This window comes from Mesoplodon mirus, assembly GCF_964341445.2.
Source record: "Mesoplodon mirus genome assembly, chromosome: 1".
Lineage (NCBI taxonomy): Eukaryota > Metazoa > Chordata > Mammalia > Artiodactyla > Ziphiidae > Mesoplodon > Mesoplodon mirus.
The window spans coordinates 67094914-67120135 of record NC_138976.1 but is presented as its reverse complement, the minus strand read 5'-3'; the positions used below and the strand labels follow the sequence as shown (position 1 = coordinate 67120135).

The following is a 25222-nucleotide window of genomic DNA, read 5'->3' as shown; positions in this document are numbered from 1 at the left end:
CACTCACCTTTATTGTTCTAACCCTAACTTTCCAGACACAGAAAGGAAGAATCTGCATTCCTTATCTATAGAGACCACGTGCCCGGGGCACAGGAACATGAGCCTAAGGTTACATGCAGTCTTCGGGGGCTTGGAGCTCAGCTGTAACCTTTTCACCTTGAGGTAAGAAAGCATATATTGATGTGAAAATATGTTCCTTGGTACAGAGTAAGGGACTCTTTATTTTTATGATCTTATCTTGGACAGTTTTCTAGTTAACTAGTCAAGGCAAATATATTCATCTACAGGGACTCACCAAAAACTGACAGGTGATCACAGACTTTCCACATACCTCTGAAATTGCTTTGATATTTGTAAAGAGGAAGAGCCCATATTCTGTTTGTTCTATAAATAGATTTGTCCATATCATAGGAATTTAGAAGTAGTGACCCCTGGGTCAGTACACTTTCGATTATATTATGAAGCACTTTCACTACAGGCAGCTGAAAAATAGGCTTGCTCAACATCTTTAATTTGAAGAAAAAACGGAGATGACATCCTTACCTCTGTTCTATATATTAGAGGGTGCTTTTCTCTTGTTTTATTTTGTACGATCTACAGCAGCTCTGTACTGACTACATAACCTCAGTGTATTATTTTTAAACTGTTTAAGCCTCCAGAGGTGTTTAAATATAAAACCACCAATTAAAAGCATTTTATTTTCTCACAGAAGTATGCACAGATGGCCTATATTGAATGATGCCAAAATGTTTACAAAAAATATTTCTCCTTTGCTATTAAAGAAACTGCCTTACAGACTCACGTGGATGGTGAATAAAATTCACTTAGCAAGTAAACCTAGTAGGACACCATGTGGCCTTCAAGGGACAGACACTTTCCCCCTGCCCCACCCACCATGTTCTCCACCTGCCTCTTGTTTGCAGAAAAACGTTAGCTTCCTAGGCTTTCCCCTAGTTCCAAAGAATAAACTTAATGAGAGAAGTGAGAAAATGCAGAAACAAAGAAAACAGTCAAGCAAGACAAAATAATAGTTTAGCCATCAAACAAAGTCAAGGACCTTTAGTTCCTCCTCAAGAGCTATAGATAATATTCTGAACCATGTTCTTTGAGCTGTTTAGAAGATACTGAAACCCCCTCCAGGTGGATGAAGTTAATTAAATTCTGACTATAAGCACGTAGACCCCAGACTGGTTAGAACCAGAAGGTAGATAATACTGACTCCTGATCACTTCACCAGTAACCAATTAGAAGAATGATCACAAGCTGATCACACACCACACAACCTTCCCCCTCCCCCTGTTTTTAAAAAAACTTTCCCTGAAATCCATCCGGGAGATGGTGTTTTTTGAGCATCAGCTGCCCGAACTCTGGACTCCATGTTTGGTACTTTACAATAGATGCTGCATTTTCTTTTATCACAAACCTGTGTCAGTATATTGGCTTTACTATGCGCCTACAAGTAGATCCAAGTTTGATTCGGTAACACAAGTAGTGTTTAATTTTGTACCCCTTTTGTAAGAGGTGTTTTGACTTCCAGCTCAACATCTCTTGGGCCAAGAAGGTCACTAGGCTTAGAAAAAAAATTTTTTTCAATAGCTGTTTCAAGGTGACCCATTTAAATGAACGTACACTTGGTCTCTGAACCTAGATCTACTTCCTCCATTATTTGCAGGGTAAATTTCCTATGCTGGGTGCTTCTCCATGGAGCTTTGGACGTCCTTTCAAAATCTCTTCAGAACATTTCTATACATGCTTAGGGAAAGCATATTTTTACTTCCTTCTCCACCCTTAGTAGAGTGTGAGCTCTTTGAAGATAGGGACTATGTCCTACACCTTTAATTTTCTATTGCAGTGTTTGACATTACAAAAAATTGTTGGCACAGTAAATATTTGTTGAATAAATAAATTAATAAATACAGCACACAATGAATGAGACCTTGCTGAGTTATTTCGTTTGGCAGGAAGACTCAGGAGGATTTTGTAAGTCTTATTTTTTTTTGCGGTACGTGGGCCTCTCACTGTTGCGGCCTCTCCCGCTGCGGAGCACAGGCTCCGGACGCGCAGGCTCAGCGGCCATGGCTCACGGGCCCAGCCGCTCCACGGCATGTGGGATCTTCCCGGACCGGGGCACGAACCCGTGTCCCCTGCATCGGCAGGCGGACTCTCAACCACTGCGCCACCAGGGAAGCCCCGTAAGTCTTATTTTTGAGGTGTTTATAGTTAGGAATAAGAAGAAGGGAAACTGGAGAAAAATCTCAAAACACTACATACAATTGAAAAGCAATCATAATATCTGCTCTAAACCTATGATTCTCCAGGCATACAGATGGCTATATCAGAATCACTTGGTAAACATATATATATATATATATATATATATATATATATATATATATATATATATATTTAACTTTCTCACTCTGGCTACAGTACAGAATAACCTGTAAGAGCTTTATAAAGTTAAGTTGCCTGTGTTCCATTCCCAAATTTCAGGAGTGGACAAAATCAGGAGATTTTGCTGTGCATTTAGGATTGAGAACCATTGAGCCACTCAGAGAAGAAACCTAGGACAAGCAGAACTGCATCACCTGAAACTTCTCAGACACACACATAATCTCAGACGTTGTCAAAATCCTCCTGAAACAGAATGTGCATTTAAAAAAAAATTCACTATGTGATCCACACATGCATTAAAGTTCAAGATGCACTGCTCTACATCATATCAACCTACACAGAAAGGGAAAAAAAGTCTGTTGAGGTAATTAGGAAATGCTCTTGAAGGAGACATTATAGCCTGTGGGCACCTGGGTTCTGGGGTCAAACTACGTGGATTCCAACACTGAAGGACTGTTAACTTGATCGGGTTACTTATTATTATGTCTAAGCCTAAGTTTACTACACTAAAATGGAGGTAATGATAATACCAAATCCATACAGTTGCTTTGTGTCATATACTATTCTTTCACACAGAGTAAGCCCTCAGTAAGGTTAATTATTGCCACTAGGAATGAGTAAACTTGGGCCTGAAAAAGGTGGAAGGCATTCTTTTCAGGTCATTATCTATCTTGAAGTAAACTAAAATAGCAGTTTTCAACTAGGGTACACAAACTCCTAAACATAATAAATGCGTGCCAGATGGAACAGAAGAACCACCAGTTTTAAGTAGAATATGTTTCAGATTCTCAATATCAACATGCATCCATTTATAATTTATCTAAAATTTAAATTTATCATGCCTGCCACAGTGTCTGAGCTTTGCCTTTCTTTTCCTTTCCCCACTTGCCTTTCACAAAGGTCCTCCTCCCCAATTTACAAACTCAAAACTTAATGTTGCCCTGGGTGAAACAACAGCAGCGGCAGCAGCCAAAAGAACATTTGTGGCACCAAAGGCACTTTTCATGCATCATCTAGGTGATAAACTATTAATAGCAAGACTCAGTGCCCTCTTCTCCAGCTAGCCATCCAGGTACCTGTTTTAGAAGAGTTCAGACTTGAACACACAGATGTCTGCACCTGTGATGAGTATTCAGTTTATTTAAATTAAAAAATGGAATCAGTCTTTCCTGACAGTAAATTTGATTTGGTGATTGGTTTGGCAATGAGGATTAACGTCACCATTTAATGAGAACATTTTTCCATAAATTGAATGAGCTATAGCTAAAGGTAAAAGGTTTTGACAAATATGTTTTAAGCACATACACACACACACAAAAATACGCAGTAGTGGGCTTCCCTGGTGGCACAGTGGTTGGGGGTCTGCCTGCTGATGCAGGGGACATGCGTTCATGCCCCGGTCCGGGAAGATCCCACGTGCCGCGGAGCGGCTGGGCCCGTGAGCCACAACTACTGAGCCTGCGCGTCTGGAGCCTGTGCTCTGCCACGGGAGAGGCCACAACAGTGAGAGGCCGGCGTACCACAAAAAAGACACAGTAGTCTTAAAATGGAATTTTTTATGATTATTTAAAAATAGTAAATAAAATTCAGATGTCAGCTTAAAAATGTATGGGCATTACAGTTTGTTAAAGTTCCTGAAGTTTGCAGATTACTATTGGGTAGGCCAAAAAGTGCCTTCGGTTTTTAAGCAAAAATAAAAGACACATTTTTCATTTTCGCCAAGACCTTTATTGAACAACATATTCACCCTTTTGTTCCACTACCTTCTTCTATTTTTCAGGCAACTTCATAATTTCGTCTTTCCAAAACTGTTTTATCTTTTTGAGCTAAGAACTGTTCCAGGTGCCTTTTACAGTCTTCCAGGGAATTGAAATTTTTTTCCATTAAGAGAATTTTGTAAAGACCGAAATAAATTGAATTCCGAAGGTGCAATGTCTGGTGAATGTGGCAGATGAATCAGAACTTCCCAGCCAAGCTGTAACAGTTTTTGCCTGGTCATCAAAGAAACATGTGGTCTTGTGTTATCCTGATGGAAGATTATGCATTTTCTGTTGACTAATTCTGGACGCTTTTCGTCCAGTGCTGCTTTCAGTTGGTCTAATTGGGAGCAGTACTTGTTGGAATTAATCAGCTGGTTTTCCAGAACGGGCTCATAATAGAGGACTCCCTCCAATACTACCTTATACACAACATCACCTTCTTTGGATGAAGACTGGCCTTTGGTGTGGTTGATGGTGGCACGTTTCCCTTACCCCATGGTCTCTTCCATTCCACATTATTGTACAGTATCCACTTTTCATCTGTCAACACAATTTCTTTTAAAAACATAACGTTTTCATTACGTTTAAGAAGAGAAACGCGTGTGGAAATATGGTCAAGAGGTTTTTTTTTGCTTAAATTATGTGGAACCCAAACATCAAAGCGATGGACATAACCAAGCATGGTGCAAATGATTTTCAGTGCTTGATTTGGATATTTTGAGTATGTTGGTTATCTTCTGCATGGTATAACATTGATTGTTCTCAAGTAATGTATCGATTTGATAGCTGTCAACTTCAACTGGTCTACCCGACTGTGGAGCAAGAAATCTCCAGCAAGAAATCCCCAGCATGAAATTTCGCAAACCACTTTTGACATGTTCGATCAGTCACAGCCAGCACCTACTCCATACACTGCACAAATTTTTTTTTTTTTTGCATTTCAGTTGCACTTTTACCTTTCTTGAAATAATAAAGCATAATATGCCAAAAATGTTGCTTTTTTTCTTCCATCTTTAATATTAAAATGGCTACACAGAATTTCACCAATTTTGATGTCTTCTTTTACACGCACGCTGATATGACAGCTGTCACCTCACCTACAATCTAACAAAATTGTTTCGAGAAGTTAAAGACAACTAAGTGCTTCTAGACCCACCTTACAGAAAAAAAACAAATGAACCTTTTGGCCAACCCAATATTTGAAGTGATGTTAGTTCATGCCTTGATAGGCGGATTTATCTCCCAGTCTTGTACTATTTATGATGTTATATCCGGCACTGGAAGCTCCAGAGAAGAAAACACCAAATAGACATCCCAAATGCTTATCTGGGCTTAATAAAAGAAGAAAGTAAAACAGAATGTGGTGCATGCTCTTACCTCAAGTCTCTTATTGGTACTCCAATATACTTATAATATCAGATTCCAACAATAAAATAACATCTTAAGGAAAAGAGCTTAGATGCATGCAGAAAGTACAGCATTCTATACTCACAGATCTATGCTTAAGTTTTTAGTGGTGAAAAAATTAAAAATCCACAAATACCATGATATTATAAATAGCAGGGAATCACAGACCTGGAAACTATAAAATGGAGGGACTAGTGGGATTTTTCATTTTTGTTTTTGGAGCCTTTTTGGTATTTTAAAGTCTTTGGTGCAGAAATATTAGGATATAATGGCATGGTTCAAGAGTGACAAGAAAGAGAGTGAATGCAATGAAAATTGCAATGGATACAGTGAAAAAAATATCAATTAGCTTTTGATGATTCTCTTTGTTTAATAATTCTCCCAGAATGAATGTCATTCATTGTCATTTCCCTTTGCATTATTTAAAGATAGAAGTGTGAAAGAAGGGACTTTGGGTTTATTTGATTGTGGTTATGATTCAACAAAAGCTGGTTTGAAGAGGTAGAAAGAAAATAAGACATTTGAAGGCCTATTGAAATGTGGAAGTAACTACTATTTCTTCTTACACAACAAGGTATTTTAAAATTGTACTTGTAGAATATCTTTCCAGGAAAAAATATGTTATGAGCTTTCTGCTTTGATATAGGACACAGAACATGGGAAATAGTACTGCTTCTAAGTAAACAATGGAAAAAAGCCAAAAATAACAACAACAAAAAACTGTTAAATTACTTTTATCAAGTTCATCAGATAACGGATGCTATACAGTACAAATTAGCCTGAATTCCCAAAAGAACAAGCATAGAAGGAAGGAATGGCTGACATATATGACAGTCAAAAGAAATAATTTAAAATAATCATTGAATATCAAATATAAGATGGCATGATGTCTCACTCCTGACTGGATTACTTCAATCCTTGATACTAACAGCCTGTCAGAATAATAGGTATGCTTATTTCCAGGTATAAATACTATTTACCTTAGTCTCTGTTCTTCCATGTATTCAGGTCTGGCATTAAATAAAAAATTAGAAAACATACAAGAAAGGGAAAAAAAAATCTTTGTCATGACACAAGATAATCTATAGAACTAGCTAGCAATGCTTCTACTTGAATTTATCAGCAACAAAAAAATATGTGCACTAACAGCTGCTGACTTACATTTTATAATTATTGTTATTATGTTAGATAAATATTTAAGTAGTTGAGAAAACCATGGCAGTAGAACAAAGTCATCCACAGTAACACAAAGTCAATGTGTCTATGTGAAAATATTTCACACTCAAATTAATCTTGCTTCTTCATGTAAGAAACCCTTTGGGAACTATTAAAAATGAAATTTCAATCAACTGGCAATGAGCACTGAGGTTGCATAGAACAGTTGAAATATGAAGGCAATTCAAGTTTTTATATGGATACTAAAGAAGTATAAGTCAATCCTAGCCTCAACTCTAAAATGAGCATCACTGTGAGATTTAATTTCTGTACATGCAAAGCAGTTAATACAATTTCAGTGAAACCCAGCAGAACCCTGTGGGGCTCCTGGGCACAAAAGCCTTTCTGTGTCCACCACTTTTTGTTTATAGGAAATAGGTTTCATTCAGCCTCCAGGACCTTCCCTGAGTTCCAAAGGGCAGGTTCAAACCCTTGCTAATCAGGGAAGGGAGGGGCTGAGGAGAAAAGGGAGGAGCAGTTAAAGAAACAAAAGTGCACCTTGGGGCAGAGCCCTGGTTCCCCCTCAAGGGATACACACGACAATATCTTTAAGCTGTTTTGCAGAGAGTAACACCCCCACCAGGTGAAAGAAGTTAATTGTATGCTGCCTACAAGCATGCAGCCTGCAGACGGTTAGAACCAGAAGGTTGATGATGCAGACTCCCAATGACCTCACCACCAACCAATCAGAAGAATGTCCAGGAGCTGACCACGCCCTCATCTTTGAACAACTACAACAAAACTCCTCACTACGTCCTCCCAGTCAGGACCCACACTTTTGAGGGCATTGGCCCACTATGGCCCCCTTTGCCTGGCAAAGCAATGAAGCTATTCTTTTCTACTTTACCCAAAACCCCGTCTCTGAGATTCAGTTCGGTACCGGTGTATAGTGGCCGAATTTCAGCTTCACCATTTACTTTACATATATTACATTTTTTTTTAATACTGGCAAAATTCTATGAGGTACACATTGCTATTATATATTATAGATGAGTCCGTTTTATAGTTGAGAAACTGAGGTAGAGAAAGGTTATTGCTTAACTTCACACTGCCAGTAAATAGAGGAAAAGTTTGTCTTGTCTTGTTTTTCCTCAGGTATCTGATTCTGGAACCAGCTATCTTAATCACACATCACACTAGAACGTAACAGATACTCATAATTGTAAGCTTTTTATTTCTCTTTTATTTTCTACCAATGTTAAGTAACGTAAGTTTTCTGAAGAGGAAACTTTCTAGAAGAAAAGGAAAGTCTCCACAGAGGAAGTGGTGAAGCGCTTGTATCTAAAGGGAAGATGTGATTTGGATAAGTAGAAGAGGAAGTGAAGAGCATTCTAGACAAGGAGCAGCATATGGTGATGAAAAGTTTGGAAGAAGGACTAATCTTATCATGCTTCTGAGAGATTGAAGAGGCTGAAATTAGGAAAATTTGTAGGGAGGTGTAGGAGATAAAGCTGGAGAGATAAGGTAAGCCCGGTGGATAAAATGCCTTGAAAAGCTAGGCAGAACATGTTAGTTTTGACTTGGAGAAGATAGATTTCTGAGACCAGAGTGACATGTAGTTAGTATTAATGGCATAAATTAATGGAAGGTAAACACTGTATTCAGATTTCAATAGTTATTTAACCTTTTTAAAATTTCAATTTCCCTCATCTATAAAAGGGTGAAAATAATATGTATCTCAAAGAATTATTTTGAGCATTAAACAAAATAATGAAAAGCACATAATACAGTGTCTGAAACACTGAGTGATTTATATGAGGCATCTGCTAAAATTATTTTAATAGTAGGAGTAATAGAAGAAAAACAGAGGCGGGAGACAAGGAGGAGGAGATGGGGGGGTGGGAAGGGGAGGTACAACAGCAGCCAGTAGCAACTGCCATTATCACAGAATCTTTTTTTTTTTTTTTGCAGTGCACGGGCCTCTCACTGTTGTGGTTCCTCCCGCTGCGGAGCACAGGCTCCGGATGAGCAGGCCCAGCGGCCATGGCTCACGGGCCCAGCCACTCCATGGTATGTGGGATTTTCCCGGACCGGGGCACGAACCTGTGTCCCCTGCATCGGCAGGCAGACTCTCAACGACTGCACCACCAGGGAAGCCCTATCATAGCATCTTATAAAATTTATCTCCTCTGGTGAGACTTAGGAACTGAGCAGTTTTTAAGATGTAAGATGTTTCAAGGTTCTTTTGAAACATTTCATCTCTGGGTTACTCTTAGGCAAAATTTAGAAGTCCTGCTATCCTGCTCTCAAGATTTCATACTAAATGTGTCTCATACACCTCTCTCTAATTGCCTGTTGACTGGTCCTGCCCCCTTTACATGGCGATCCACTTGAATCTGTCTCTCCTGAGTGAGGCATCAGGCTACAGTCACCTCCATCCACTTGTGTCAGTCCTTGTCCCTCAGAATTTTGTTACATACTTGCTATCAATCTGAATTAAGGCATATGTACTTGATAAGGGCTTAATGCAATCTGCCAAGATGTGGATATAATTTTGGATGGTTTGTAGATGAACACTTTATATTATAATTGTTATTTTTTTCATTTTAAGTATTAGGAAGATACTTTTTTGTTGTTAGCGACATTAAAATTTCTTTTGAAACACATTTACTTATAGTAACCTATTTAGAATAATAAGTCATAACCATTTGAATGAAAGAGAAGTCAATGTGTGTAAATGTATATAAATAGATGATAGATAGGTAGATAGATAGATAGATAGGAAGGCTCTTCCTCATAACAGAATGCCAAGTAATAAATACATAGGAAATAATGGAGTTTTAAAATCATCAATGGAGGCTACAAGCAGTGGATGGAAGTTTGAGAAAGAACAGCATATTTACAGTCTCAGAGAATCTCTCTATAAGGTACTTACTATGAAAGGAAATTTTTGATTTTAAAGTAGACAAACCTGTAGACTGTTTCTGGATTTCTTTGTTTCTTTGTTCATTTCTAGTGCAAATAATGCTGCTTGGACCATTATTGGAAATGACTCCTGTTGCACATTTATAAGCATGTTTTAGGATATGTTCCTAGGGGTGAACATTTTGTATCATGGGTTACACACGTCTTTAGCCCCATGAGAAAATGCCAAATTGTTGCTTAAACTGATTGTCTCAGTCTACATTCCTACCAGCAAGGTATATAAAACATTTCCATTGTTACACATCTTCACTAACAATTAGTAATGTTGCCAGATTTTTTAGCTTTATCAATGTGGTGGACATAGAGATATTTATCTTTATGTTTTCATTTGTATTTATCTTATTGCTAGCATCTTTTCATATAGGTACAAGCCACTCATTTGTGAAATTCCTGCTCATGAGTTGGTCTAATTTTTTGTTGGCTTGTCTTTTTCCTTATCACTTTCAAGAGTCTTTATAGGTCATGTTGTTTGTTAGTTATATGTCTTGAATAAAGTTTTGGGGTTCACTTTTTATTCTCTTTTTGGAGAATGGCGGCTTTTTACAAACAGAGGTTTCTGATTTTATTGTTATAAAAATATCAATCTTTTCCTACATGAATTGTAGTTTATTTTGTTTTAGAATCTTTAAAATCTTGTTTTAGAATCCTATATATCCCAATGATATAGAGATTTTATATTCTTCAGAAAGTTCTGAAGCTTTCTTTCGGGTCTGAGTTTAACCCGTCTAGACTGGATGATGTGAGGCAGGAAACTAAAGGATTGAGGCACTGAAAAAATGAATATACCAAATTTCTGACTGATCCTGTTTTGCACTTCAAATTTTGAATTTGTAGACTGGGAAAAACACTAGTACCTTCTTTTTACTATCATTGTGAGTTAATGCCTAAAACGGTTAATGCATATAAAAGGTTTATAGCAATACCTGACACAGTAATTTTAACTTTATTATATTGAATTCAGCTTCAGACCTTGAATGTAGAGATTGAAAGTTATAATCATCCTAATTTTGTCATTTGGAAAAGTTAGAGATTTATTATTTTAAAGAATGAATACTTCCTACTTTGAAAGGGGGACCATTTTATAATCAAATAGTAAAAAGAATGCTTCTAATTTATTTGGGCACTTTTTTTTCCTCTGCTTAAAATGAACTAACAGGGCTTCCCTGGTGGCGCAGTGATTGAGAATCTGCCTGCCAATGCAGGGGACACAGGTTCGAGCCCTGGTCTGGGAAGATCCTACATGCCATGGAGCAACTGGGCCCGTGAGCCACAACTACTGAGCCTGCGCGTCTGGAGCCTGTGCTCCGCAACAAGAGAGGCCGCAACAGTGAGAGGCCCGTGCACCGCGATGAAGAGTGGCCCCCGCTCGCCGCAACTAGAGAAAGCCCTCGCACAGAAACGAAGACCCAACACAGCAAAATAAATAATTAATTTTTAAAAAATGAACCAACAATTTTGGCCCAACACAATGCAATCCCCCTAAGAAGCATATCCATGTTTTTTGTTATTATTTAACAAACAAAAATATATGTGGCACATTTATTATGCCATAAGAATAATCTGAAAAATAGATACTTGTCACTTAATATCCATATGACTGGAGAATCCTATTTTTATAATCACCCTAACTTCTTACAAACACCTTGTTTTATCTGAAAACTCTTAATCATTCTCTCCATTGCAAGTATTAGTAAAACTTCTGTGAAGTTTTACTAGACTTATAGACACTAATACAGTTGTTCTAAATTCTGGAAACCACAGCAATTTGTACTGCCTCTTGTATCAAACATTGCTGTTTGCTCATCTAACTGCCACTGGCCCTCGACACACACATATATTCTGATAAATCCATCTCCTGTTACGGATATGAAAATATGAGATACTTAATCTTGTAATGCTGATTTCCAAATATGGTCAGTGGCACTTGAGAGAGTCTGCAGGGAGGTTTCTTTGGTGTCTGGTATTAGAAAATCAGATATTCATAGATAAGTCATCCTGTGACCTTGAGGGAATAAACTTGAGAATGAAAGACCATTGACTAAGGAAGGCAGAGCTTCAGGAAGGAATTTTCCCAGATCTTCCATGACATGTGTGTCACAAAATTAAACAAACATGGAAATTTGTACCTCCTTACTTGTTACAGTGTTTGATGATAAACCCCAATTTTTTAAGGCAATTTTGGTCTCATGTCTTTTACTTGGTTTTGATACACTGCTCTCATACCTCATAGATAGCATTCTAATTTATTGGCATGTACAGTAGACAATGAATAAATGTTTGTTAAGTAAAAGCAATGGAGAATTACTTCCCCTCTCATATCTGGATGTTGCCTGACAAGAATATTGCTACCTACTTCAGGAAATAACAGGAAGGGAAATAAGGCCACAGGCCCTTGTACTGCACAGATTAAAACAACTCTGCACAAGTTTTACGCACTGGGTCTTTCATTTTAAACTATAGGTAAAACCATTAAACTAATTTATTGCAGTTTATGTAGATTGGGCAGCTGTTAAGATTTAGATGGACCAAGTTTTATTTTAGCCACTAGAATGAATAAAATGCAATAAACTAGAGCCAAATGTCAAATACCCATTTTAGAAACGATCTCTTCCATTAATTGTTTTCCTGTTCTCAATAATTCACTATTACAGAGCAGAAAGCCCATTGAATTATATGGTTGTAATTAGGCTGTTGCTTTAACATGTTTTATGCTTCAGTATTTCTTATGCCTCCAGTAAAAGAAAAAAAATCTGATAATGGCTTTATATAAAGCTGTCCTTGGATGGAATTTTGTTTTGTTTCAGAAAATTATCTTGTACTAGAAGTATATACTCTTTGTCCAAAATTTAAAAGTTAAAATAAAATAAAAATGATATTTTCACCTGTTGATGTATATAGGACATTTTTAAAATAAATTTATTTATTGATTTATTTCTGTTTTTGGCTGTGTTGGGTCTTCGTTGCTGCATGTGGGCTTCTCTCTAGTTGTGGCGAGCAGGGGTTACTCTTCGTTGCGGTGCGTGGGCTTCTCATTGTGGTGGCTCCTCTTGTTGCAGAGCACAGGCTCTAGGCACGTGGGCATCAGTAGTTGTGCCTCGATGGCTCTAGAGTGCAGGCTCAGTAGTTGTGGCTCATGGGCTTAGTTGCTCTGCGGCATGTGGGATCTTCCTGGACCAGGGCTTGAACCTGCGTCCCCTGCATTGGCAGGTGGATTCTCAACCACTGCACCACCAGGGAAGCCCAGGACATTCTTACATTAAAGTTTTCTGACATTAATCAAAAAACAACCCCTAATCATATTTTTGTAAGTCACTATATATATATATATATATATATATATATATATATATATATATACACACACACACACATATATATATAAATGTATCACTGTTATGACTAATCTAATCAGGACCAATCACTTTAAATGTATAACAGATAATACACAGTTTCAATTTTTTTTTTCTTCAGATGTTAGAGACCACGATGTTTCAAAATTCATTACCTTAAGAATCTTGAATATCATTACAAAATGATATCATACCATTAAAAGGAGGATTCTCAAAAATCTCATCTCTTGATTTCCATATAAAACAAAAGCCATACCTCAGCTACATTCCACTCCTTCTACAAACTTATCTAGTAAAGGAGACATCAGGGGAAGGAGCCTGGGTCTTCCATTGGGAAAGGAGCCTGGGTCTCCCCAGCCATGCCATAGACACATGTGTCTGTGTCATGGGGTATCATACATTTAAAAGCAATAACTCTTGTTCATCTTTGGTGGAAACAAAAGCAATTCTGCACAAAATTTCTACCATGTACTTGAAGAAAGGAAAACTCTACCTCTTTTCTCTAAATAAATCTAAATTTTATGTTTTTTACCTTCACATATTTCACCAACCTTCATATCTATTGCTCTTCTTCCTTGCATTCTCTCCATGTAACTCCTCAGGTATTTTGTTGTCAGACCTCAAACTGAACACATTATTTTTTAATAAAGTATAGAGTTGCTACAGAATTATCTAAAAGTTATAGTCTTAATAGCTAAATCCTAAGATTACTTTCTCATTGGCCACTACCACTCAATAACTAGATTGCATTGTAAGTTAAGACCTAAGTAAAAATGCTTAAGATGTATTTAAGTCCGAAAAAAAAACAACAACAAAGGTCCCCTTAAGAAAGGTAAGACATTCTTTACATTCATGGTGAATATGCCAATGTTCATTCTTCAGCAAAATACTGTTTTAGTGTTTAATGCTTCAAAACAATAGCTGGTAATTGTTTCAAATATGCATTTGTCCATAATGAGACGTTTAATTTGTATGCTCTAATTATTTTTGTTTTAACTAATGTAAAAATTTAATAACAAAAACCTTAATTAAATAGAGTTGGAAGACCAGAAGAGGGAGCTCTCATGCCCTGAAACAATAGCAGAACCCAACAGGAAGAAAGACTCCTTTCCTGGCAAGGACTTAGCCCATGAAAAAGCATGGACTCTTCATTTACTATAGTCCTTCCAACTTCTTTTTCCTCACTATAAAAGCTTCTTCTTCTCTTGCCCTGGGGGAACTTGCACTTGGCTCCCCAAGGTTGTAGATCCCAAACTGCAATTTTCTGCTCATCCCAAATAAACTTATCTTTGCTGGGAAATATCTGGTAGACTATTTGTTTCATGTCAACACTAAAAAGTGTATTACTTATGTATTGTCAGTCATGTGTACATCCTATGTTTTTATATTGATAAGACTCTTATGTCCAGTTATTTTAAAATGTATTTACAAATGTTTTAAGTAACATTTGCATTGTCATTGTCATGAGATGTATTTGATGAAAGATAACAAATATATTAGAAATATGTAATTAAATCATTTGTCATCATTGTTTAAAGTATTAATATGTGTATTTAAATAATGCTTTTAAAATTCATTCCAGACAAAGTTTGCAAGAGATTTTATAAATAGAAGTTTGTATAACCTAACTGTTTCTGAATAAGGAAAGTATCAATAGTTTTCCCTCTGAAAAGAAGTTCTATTTGTCATTTGTTATGTCTTACTGATCAGTGTGAATGTCTGGTGCCTTGAGAAAATAACATGCCTTAGAATGTAAACCTTTCACAGACTACAAATTCGAAACACTTTTATAGTAATTACATAATTAACTCATAATGTCATACTTTAAAAAGGTGATAAAATGCTGTATTATATTCAGCACTTCAATCAGATGTACCAGTTTGCTAATTCTAAGTGTTTCGTTTCTGATATACTCACTCATTTGCAACTTTCCCTAACTCCTCATAGAAATTTTGACACTTTATGAGTATTAAGCAGTCTCACCAGAGAATGATGAATGTGACAATACGTGTATTTGAACATAACCATAATGCAAACCATTTGACAGCCAGATTTGAACTGTCATTCTTACTAGATTTTCTCAAGAGTCAACACTGATCTTGGGAGAATTCATATTTCTTTTAGACTTTCTCTGTGTATCTAAGAAAGAATTAGAATGGACGTTTGGCTGAGCACATACCAAATAGATATAAAATTTAGATGAATTTTAGATAACTTAAAATTCAGGGTTTTTTAAAATGGATAACTTAATTATATTAGATCTGTATCACTTTATTTCATTTATTTGTTTGTTTGTTTGTTTGTTTGTTTATTTATGGCTGCGTTGGGTCTTCGTTGCTGGGCGGGGTCTTTCTCTAGTTGCAGCAAGCGGGGGCTACTCTTCCTTGCGGTGTGCAGGCTTCTCATTGCGGTGGCTTCTCTTGTTGCGGAGCATGGGCTCTAGGCGCGTGGGCTTCAGTAGTTGTGGCTCGTGGGCTCCAGAGCGCAGGCTCAGTAGTTGTGGCACACGGGCTTAGTTGCTCCCCGGCATGTGGGATCTTCCCAGACCAGGGCTCGAACCCATGTCCCCTGCATTGGCAGGCGGATTCTTAAGCTCTGTGCCACCAGGGAAGCCCAAAATTCAGGTAATTTTTAAATCCCTCACCCACACTGAGAAAATAAGGAATTGAATGATATTTGAAGAGTATTTCCTTGGAGAGAGCTGTGCTATGAGCTTCTCCCACTGACTTTTCAGGAATTTGGGGTATAATCTACCAATCCCAAATTAAGAGAGAGTGCCTCTGAGGAGACCATTTAGGGGATTAAGTAACTGTGCTACAATTTGGGGGCATTTCAACCTTCCCCCTTGAAAAATATAAAGAATGAGCTAAGTATTCTATCAGAAAGAAGACCAGGCATGGATAGATCTCAGGAAAGAAAAGCTAGAGGTAACACCTGATGCCAGTTGCTGAGGAAGGTTTAAGCAATGGATCTTAGGAACGTTTACTGCTTGCATAAAGGCTACTGCTATACAATCTGTAGAGACTGGTGGGGTCTTTGAAGAAACCACAGATGTACTGATAAAAAAAAAATCAGCTTTAAATACCTACCAGGCCATGCCAATATCATTTAACTAAGAACTATACTGTTCCCTGTACCTCTTCTCTCTCACCATGCCCCAAAGCTAAGCATTTTGGCAAGCTGGAGGAGGAGGAATCACACAAGGTTTGAACAGAGAAAGGGAAAACAGCTGATGGCTCCATCCTTCCTATCTACTGGCCTGCAAATGGCTCAAACTGACAAGAAGGAGAAATCTCAACATTATCCCAGACAAATGACATGAATTGACACTATGTTTTAAAGTTCTGAATTGATTATGGACATATTTTTACCATCATAAAGTTACCAGAAAAGTCAAGAAGCCTGCCTGAGTTTCTCAAGGGGCAGGGAAATAACCATGCTGACAGTGATTAAAATAGACACTCACAGACAAAAATAAAGTTGTTTTTGTTTATTTTATGCCATAATCTGTGCTTAAACTTTGGAAGTATTCACAAGGATAAGGCTGCCTTCACGGGGGCAGTGCTTCCTCAATACAGGAGCACTGTTCCTGCAAACACACAGTCTTAGCCTTATGTCATACACAGTATTATCTGTCATGGCTTGGACACAAACACTGTGGTGGGTTGGCCTGGATTTCAGGTATATTACACATTTACAAGAACCGTTTCCTCAGAAAAAGGAAGTCGTGGTCTCATAAGTGAGGAAGACACTTGGTTAGTGATGTACAATTTTTAAAAGGACTTGAAAAGGATATGAAATTGCAACATGCCGCAAAACCTACAGGGCTTCTCAGGTGACAGAGAAATTGCTCCAATCGATTTTAACATCCCATTAAGGCCAGCCAGCAAACCAGAGGATGTACTGTCTGCAACAATAAAGCATTCCTCTGGAGACTCAGCCTTGGTAGAATAAATAAAAAGGGGTAATTCCTTCTATTAATTCAGTTCACTCTGGCCATTGATAGGAATATAGAGTCAGATTCCTGAAAATATCACATATTGGCGAGGGATGTGAAGTCTACTATAACTAAATAGAAGTTGGAACACAGTATAAAGTATCAGTTTTATTATATCATATAACCTAAGGGCAATCAAAATTTCCTCTTCAAGTAATAAAAAGGAAATATTGAGCAAATGGATGAAAACTTTCATTATGACATTCAAAACAGCTGAGATAAAAGCATAAGCATTAAATTTGGGGGTAAAAACAGATGGGTGGGATATGACCTTCTCTAACTTGTGAGGAGAGCATTGAATCTCTAGTTCACAAATATGGCTCAGTAACATGCAGAGATGTACATTTGCATCTTTCAAATAATAATTTTAGTCATGCTAAGTTTGTGTACAAAAGTACTGAAACATGATAACACTCAGTCAAATGTATGTCATATGTTCTAATCAATTTAAAAGGATTAGAGACGAATATATATGTCTGATCACTACATGTGAGAAGGATTTGTTATGTGCATATTTGGAAGAGAACTTTTTTTCTCACTGATATTTCACATAATAAAATAATTTGAACATTGAACTTAACACAGTTATTGGGGAATGATGTAATGGTTCTACAGAAATACACGCATATATATTTATGGGTAGGAAATGCTAAAGTATTAATAAAATAAAAGAAATTGGAGTTTATAGTAAAAATACAATAAGCTAAATGATAAAATACTTCAGCATTAGCCCTTACTTGGGGATGAATTATCTTTTTGCCCTTGTTATGGACTACAGTGATCATTTGTTTCTCTTAATGGATTTAGTTTCCACCAACACATTTCAAACTGGTTTAAAAATACACATTACATTTTTCTTACTTCTGGTAGCATTTCCCATCTGTCCAGAGGAAGAATTGATGAGACTTCATGTGTTTTATAATGAGACGTGAGAAAGGAATCCAAGATATTTCCCAGGTTTCTTTTTGGGAAACTGGGTAGATGGTACTTCTATTTACAGGAATGGGAAAGATAAAAGTAGGTTTATGGGAAAATATTTTGAGTTCAATTTTAATATAATAGAAGTTGAGAAGTTAATGTGCTATCAAATAGATATGCTGATTTGATTCTCAGGAACGTGATCCTAAGAGGACATATTGATTTGACAATCACTATACGTAAATAATCCTTGAAGCTACAAGAGTAGATGAGTTCAACCATGAAAGCTATAGACTGAAAAAATAAGAAATATAAGAAGTTATTGGGCTAATATTAAGTCTTGAGAGGTGATATCTGGCAAAAAAGGGAAACAGAAAAGTGTTCAATGTATTAATGGCCTAGTGATGGGTAAGGAAAGTGAAGAAATCCCCCTGGGGAATCTACCTGATTAGAGAAATTCCAGTTGAGAAAATCTTGAAAATTGGAGCAGTGAGCCCGTGTGTCTTGAACACCACACAGTGCTTATTCAGTGAACAAACCAACCAACTTGTTATAACAAATCCCACTTCATCTTTACCCTTTAATTCTATGGTTTGTGATTTTTCACCAGCAACTTTGAGGACAAATCTGCTTAAATTTTCATCTGTGTTCTGGGAAGGAAACAAATGAACTTTCCTTTTTTTTTTTTTTTCTTGTTTTCTTTTTTTATTCCAACCACAGACAGCTCAGACACCTTTATGAAGTGGTTGATGACTCAAAACACAGAACAAGAAAAATTCAATCCAAAAAGAAAGAGCAAAACTGATTGCTCTGCTCTTTCTTGAGAGCAAAGTCATAGAAAATTCTAGGGCCCAGGTATAGAAAAAGTAGTATCAAGTAACAGTGGGTTTAAAAAAAAACAAGTTAGATTATGCATGCTATGACTTGGTGAGGTAGAACTTGATCCCCCAGAATCCTTGAGTCTAAATGAATTATCTATCAGCTGGCTGGCCTGTGAAGAAAGCAATGATTAATGAGAATCATTAAGGATTCACTGCATTGTATCAGACAAGCCTCATTTTATTTTATTTCATTTCATTTTTTAAAATTTTTGATAGAGTTTATTAGACTGTAGATTAAAGGAATGGTGTAGATGCAACATATCTGCATATCTGTATTTCAACAAGGTATGTGACATGAGATTTTTGAAGGTAAGAGATGGAGAATGGGTTGCTGGAAAACAGATCATTTAAATGGATTCCTAACTGGTTCAGCAGTGTTAGGTTCTTGAATTAGAGGAGGGCTCAAATAAGTGGAAACAGCAATTATGAAGGCTTTTATATCAAAGATTTGATGAGGCCTGGCTTGTCTGGAACGTACTGAGTTTCTAATTTAATGTCTCACCACTTCCCTGTCTGTCTTCAGATCTCAACTGAGGCTTGGTTCCAGTTAAAAGTGAGTTGCTACCATAAGGGTTAGGATGTGGCGGCTCTTGCTCTATATTCAACATTCAAAGGAAGTTAGCTGGTGTGCTGTGAAAAACAACTTTTGTAGGATTGTTGGTTCATACAGGCAAAGATAATTTGGACTAAAAGATATTTACTATAACCATTTAATCTTCCTCTCTTCTTCTCACAGTGTGACCTCTGGTGGCTCACCACTGAGGATACTATTGAGAAAAAATTATTGGCAAGCTTATGAATGACTAAGGAGTTCTATCATACAGTGACCATAAATGGTGTGAATCTACTTTTGCCAAGATATCCCCTTGGCAAGATATCTTATCTTTGGTGGTACTCACATGGACACAAGTTGCCCATACTAACTATTTGGCTCTTTGATTCTCTACAATAACCCCTCTGGATTCTTTTACCCCTAAGCTTTCCAGAAGAGAAGTATTCAAATAATGTCACTAGATGCCACTATAAACCATCTCAACCACTTGATCCAGCCAATCCTGGCCAAACCAACCACATGAACATACATATTTGTGTGTATAAATGCATAAACACACTTACTGACTTACAGCATGCAATGTATCTATTCAATCTAATGCTTAAAATAAACTTTTTTCCAAAGAGTCTTTGAATGCCCAGTACAATTCCTGGTGTTAACAGAAATAGAAGAAAACAGAAGATGTGTAAAACTGGGGATCTTTAGAACTATATATATATATAAACAGACATATGTACATATATATTCATTGTATCTTTAAATTTTTCTATAGTGTGAATTTTATATTTTTTACTATTTGTCTATAATAACTGTGTATAAATATAATGGTAAATTTAAGTAATTTATAAAAACTGTACATATATTTGAGTACATATTTAACATTTTTAACTGATGGAATGTTTCACCAAAAACATCTGGAGATAGCTCTAAAGGATGAGGGATGAAATGTGCCTCAAAAACTGTGGTTTAGAAGAACTGGGGAAATTGAAATTAATTAATGGTTAATGTAACACATGATATTTAAAAAAACAAGTGAATGTATGTGTGTTTGTGAGTGTGTGTGTGAGTGAGAGAGAGTTAATTGGATGGTTGAGGAGAGGGTTGTTCAGAAACATGATGCCAGAATATGTTAATGCTATTTACAGATAACAGGAAAAACTAAACAGAAGCAAAAAGACTTGTATTTGGGGCTTCCCTGGTGGTGCAGTGGTTAAGAATCTGTCTGCCAATGCAGGGGACACGGGTTCAAGCCCCGGTCTGGGAAGATCCCACATGCCGCAGAGCAACTAAGCCTGTATGCCACAACTACTGAGCCTGCAAGCCACAACTACTGAGCCCGCACACCACAACTACTGAAGCCCCCACGCCTAGAGCCCGTGCTCCGCAACAAGAAGCCACCGCAATGAGAAGCCTGTGCACCACAATGAAGAGCAGCCCCTGCTCGCCGCAACTAGAGAAAGCCCATGTGCAGCAACGAAGACCCAACACAGCCAAAAATAAATAAATAAAATAATTTATAAAAAAAAAAAGACATATTTGGTTTTATGGCATAGTAGTTCATAAGAACTATTTTACTTTAAAAGTGAATTTCAATATGCAAAATGACTATCATGTATTATCTAAACTGATAGAATTTATTAGCTTTTATTTGACGGCAGCCTCAGACCTCATCATGCATGCTTATTCAACTACTGCTGTGGGCCACAGTGTCAACGAATAAAATATCTTAAAAATTACCTAAAGCAATACCACCGCAATTTTAGATTTAAAAAATTTACTAGTTTCCATTATCCACATTATTTTAACTTTACATCTACAGGTTTAATAGTACTCCTATTACTAGATTAATTAAAAACAAAAATGAAATCCCAATGTTATAAATTTTGTTTGAAAAAAGGTCATTCTCTAATTAGGCAAGCAATGATGTTGACATGTCTTTAATCCTGCTCATTCTATATTATCATCAAGTCACAAGCTTTATTAAACTAAACTTTAAAAAGAGCAATTAGAATGAGTGAGACTTACCAACATATAGCCTTCCCCCACAAGACGATTAATGGCTGGAGGATGAAAAGTGTCAAACTCCTCAAGATTTCCCTGGAAGGAAAAAAAAAAATGGGAAACACATTCTGAATTTACATTTTTTAGCAGTTATATGATGCTAAATTTAAGTCAGTTGATGAGATGAAAAAGGAGAAAATAATAATTGACACTTTATAGATTAACAAAATTGACTAATGATTTGAAAAAATACCATCAAAAGGGTGTTTATATTATTTCCTTGATGGAAAGTATTATAATCCATTTAAAGAATAATGTAAAGAAATTCCATTTAAAGAAAACATTTAAAGAATATAATCCTTGGGGCCTCCCTGGTGGCGCAGTGGTTGAGAGTCCGCCTGCCGATGCAGGGGATACGGGTTCGTGCCCCGGTCTGGGAGGATCCCATATGCCGCGGAGCGGCTGGGCCCGTGAGCCATGGCCGCTGGGCCTGCGCATCCGGAGCCTGTGCTCCGCAACGGGAGAGGCCACAACAGTGAGAGGCCCGCATACAGCAAAAAGAAAAAGAAAAAAAAAAAAAAAAGAATATAATCCTTAAATTTTTCTGATATAAAAGTTCATGCTATAAGAAATTATTCACTGATTAACCACAAACACATTTTCTTGTCTTAAATGAGAAGTTATTGAAAAGATAATATATTTTATATATAAGATCTTTACATCTGTTTTTGTTTTTCCGTGTTGCATAAGAAAATGAACCACACAATTTTTTTTTTTTTTTTTTTTTTTTTTGCGCTACTCGGGCCTCTCACTGTTGTGGCCTCTCCCGTTGCGGAGCACAGGCTCTGGATGCGCAGGCTCAGCGGCCATGGCTCACAGGCCCAGCCGCTCTGCGACATGTGGGATCTTCCCGGACTGGGGCACGAACCCATGTCCCCTGCATCGGCAGGCGGACTTTCAATCACTGCGCCACCAGGGAAGCCCACCACACAATTTTTTAATGTTATACTACTCATTATTCACATATGTTTTCTTATAGATTCAGAAAGCATTGTTTATCAAATTATGCTTATTATCTATAGAACTCTTGTCCCACATCCAAGTGACTGCTGTACTCTAGGATAATCAACAATTTTCAAATTGACAGCACAGTACTAAACATAAAATAGTGAGGCCATAACTATAATAAACCATATACATCAAAAACCTTAAATGAATCAGGATAGAGAATATGCAAGCCAATTGATGAATAGTCACCAGATGCACAGCTCAAATAAAAACTAGAGACAATTAAATATTCACTTAAAATCACACATTTTATAGCAGAAATTGAACTGGGTGACAAAGATCAGGTGGTCCAATCAACTGTTTAATGATTGGTGGGTCATGTGCTCCTGAGTTCCAAAAACAAATCACAAATGGCAAAATTTCTACCATTTACTAAGCACAAAAAACTGAGCATTTAGGGTTCATCATGATTCCCCACGTCTGATCCAAATGTCTCCTCCCACACACAGTCAGGTTTTTTATGTTTCTCTCTTCCTAAAATGTTCCCTTGCTACCTGATCAAACGTTATTCATTCTTTCTAAACCAAACTCTGAACTCACCTAATGTATGAAGCCATAATCATTTTTGCATTCATAAGCTTGTTCTAATATTAACACATACTCCACCATGTATTTTTCATACATGTACCTTCTTTTTTCAACCACATTTTTAGTTCATTGGAAGAGCAATCATGTTCTATTGATTGTTTATGTATTCAGAAATTCAGAATCCAGTAGATTTCTGACTATGTAGTAGAGAAAATATTATATTTACACAAATATATGTATATTTGTGTATAGCTAGGTATAGATGTAGATTACTTAGTTAACTGGAAAGCCTTGGTACTATACACTATGTCTAAAATGACCAATGTCAAAATCTGCTTTGACTGACCAAGAAATGGCTTTTGGTTTTGAAAGGAAGGAACTGCTATTTCTGTCTAATTTGGCAAACAGTTCTCGCTCAGGACTAAGAGAATACTACATTGAAACTAATTTCTTCTACATGCCTTTAGTGAATAATGTTAAAATCTAACAAGGTATTTCTATAACCTTCTGCTGAACTTAAAAAGAACAGGTTCTGCAGAACCTAAGCAAAATAACATGTATTGAGTAGTTACTATGTCCCAAATGCTTTTTGTATATTATATTGATCTTTTTTTTTAGCATGATTAAATGCAAACTAATGAGGTAGAATTTGTTGATTTCTCTACTTTTCAGATGAGAAACCTGAAATAAAGAGACTTTGAGTTACTTCCTCAAAGACTCCTAGTCAGTAAATGGTAGAACTGGAGTTTAAACGCAGGCAGTCTGACTCAGAGCCTTTCATTCTAACTACAGTAATATGCTACCTGTGTCTACAAATCACATATGCTAGATAAAGGGGAAGGGAATGCTAGAAGGAAGGAATAAGAAAGATATTTTACATATTGTCAAAATGTGGAACTGACATATTTTTTAAAGCCAGGAGCAATTCCTAAAGGACTCTACCCTTCACACCCCTTCCCCAATATACCCAAGGCAGTCTTAGAACCAGTATTTTCATGTAAATAAGCCAACATGTTATAAAACCATTATCTAGTTATAGGATTATATATGGGAGTTTAAAACGAAAAATAAAATTTATTTTTAGATATTTACATGGGCATATTATCAAACATCTTTTATGTTACATTATAATTTAAATTGTAGAATTTAATTTTAGGTAAGATTTAAAATAGCTTTTAAATTTGGCCTTTACCTCTCTGCTTTTGAACATCTTACCATTAACAAATACAGCATCTGTAAAAACAGTATAATTTTGAGCTTTTAGTGCTATGGATTTCACATTTACCTAAACCAACCCTTTTCCCTAAACTGTGCATGTTTCAGAGACTAAAGCAATATTTAAAGATTGTGGTATTCAAAACTTATTCACAGGAATAATGCTACCCTTTCTTTCCAGGAGCTAATTCACAAGTTATTATAAGTCTTACAAAAAACATTTTTTTTGAGATTTATAGTATGCACTTAACTTTGAGATTAGTTATTGTCAATAGCATTCTCCCCTTTTAAAATTTAGGAAGAATGAGTCTCAAGCACATTGAATCATTGCTCAGTTTTACTCAAGTTGTTCATAGAAGAACTTGTGGGGACTTTCCCTGGCGGTCCAGTAGTTGAGACTCTGAGCTTCCAATGCAGGGGGCGCAGGTTCAATCTCCAGTCAGGGAACTATGATCCACAGGCTTCATGGTGTGGCCAAAAATGTTTAAAAATAAATAAGTAAAATAAAATAAAATTTTTTGAAAAAGAAGAACTTGAGTTTTTCCTCTGCTCTTTGAAGCTGGGCTTCCTGTTATTTCTTTTGTGTTGCATGGTTATCATTTTCTGGCACTTCATATTTTGCTTTTAGCTTTCACAGAAAAAGTGAATAAAGACCCTCATACACTACCCGCACACACAAACAAGAACAAGTGTGTTTCTTTTTAAATGCTATCTATGTTTAAGCCTCTTACTTATTGTTACATAAGATCTGCCATTATAAATTTAGAAGCTCATCACTATCTTCACACACACTAGTTATTTTAAAAAATTCGATGAACATCAATGTTACAAATTAAATCTTATCTCATGGTCACTGATTTTAATTCTTAGAACACTAAAAGTGCCTATGAATAGGTAACAAACACCAACAGTTAAGGAGACACACATTAATAGGGAAAAGGGAAAATTTATAAAGTACACCTTCTGCTTATAGTGAAATAAATTATATAAAAGAGGGAATTTCTGAGGGT

General features: G+C 36.6%; 1 protein-coding gene across 3 annotated transcripts in view; it reads right to left on the bottom strand.

Annotated features, from left to right (window-relative positions):
* The window catches only part of PTPRD (protein tyrosine phosphatase receptor type D), a 2145247-nt gene that overhangs the window by 1563453 nt on the left and 556572 nt on the right, over positions 1–25222 (bottom strand). For all 3 annotated transcript variants that reach the window (XM_082611189.1, XM_082611192.1, XM_082611191.1), the window contains one exon: positions 21426–21497. The gene's annotated coding sequence lies outside the window, so the exon portion shown is untranslated. The remainder of the gene's footprint in view (positions 1–21425; positions 21498–25222) is intronic.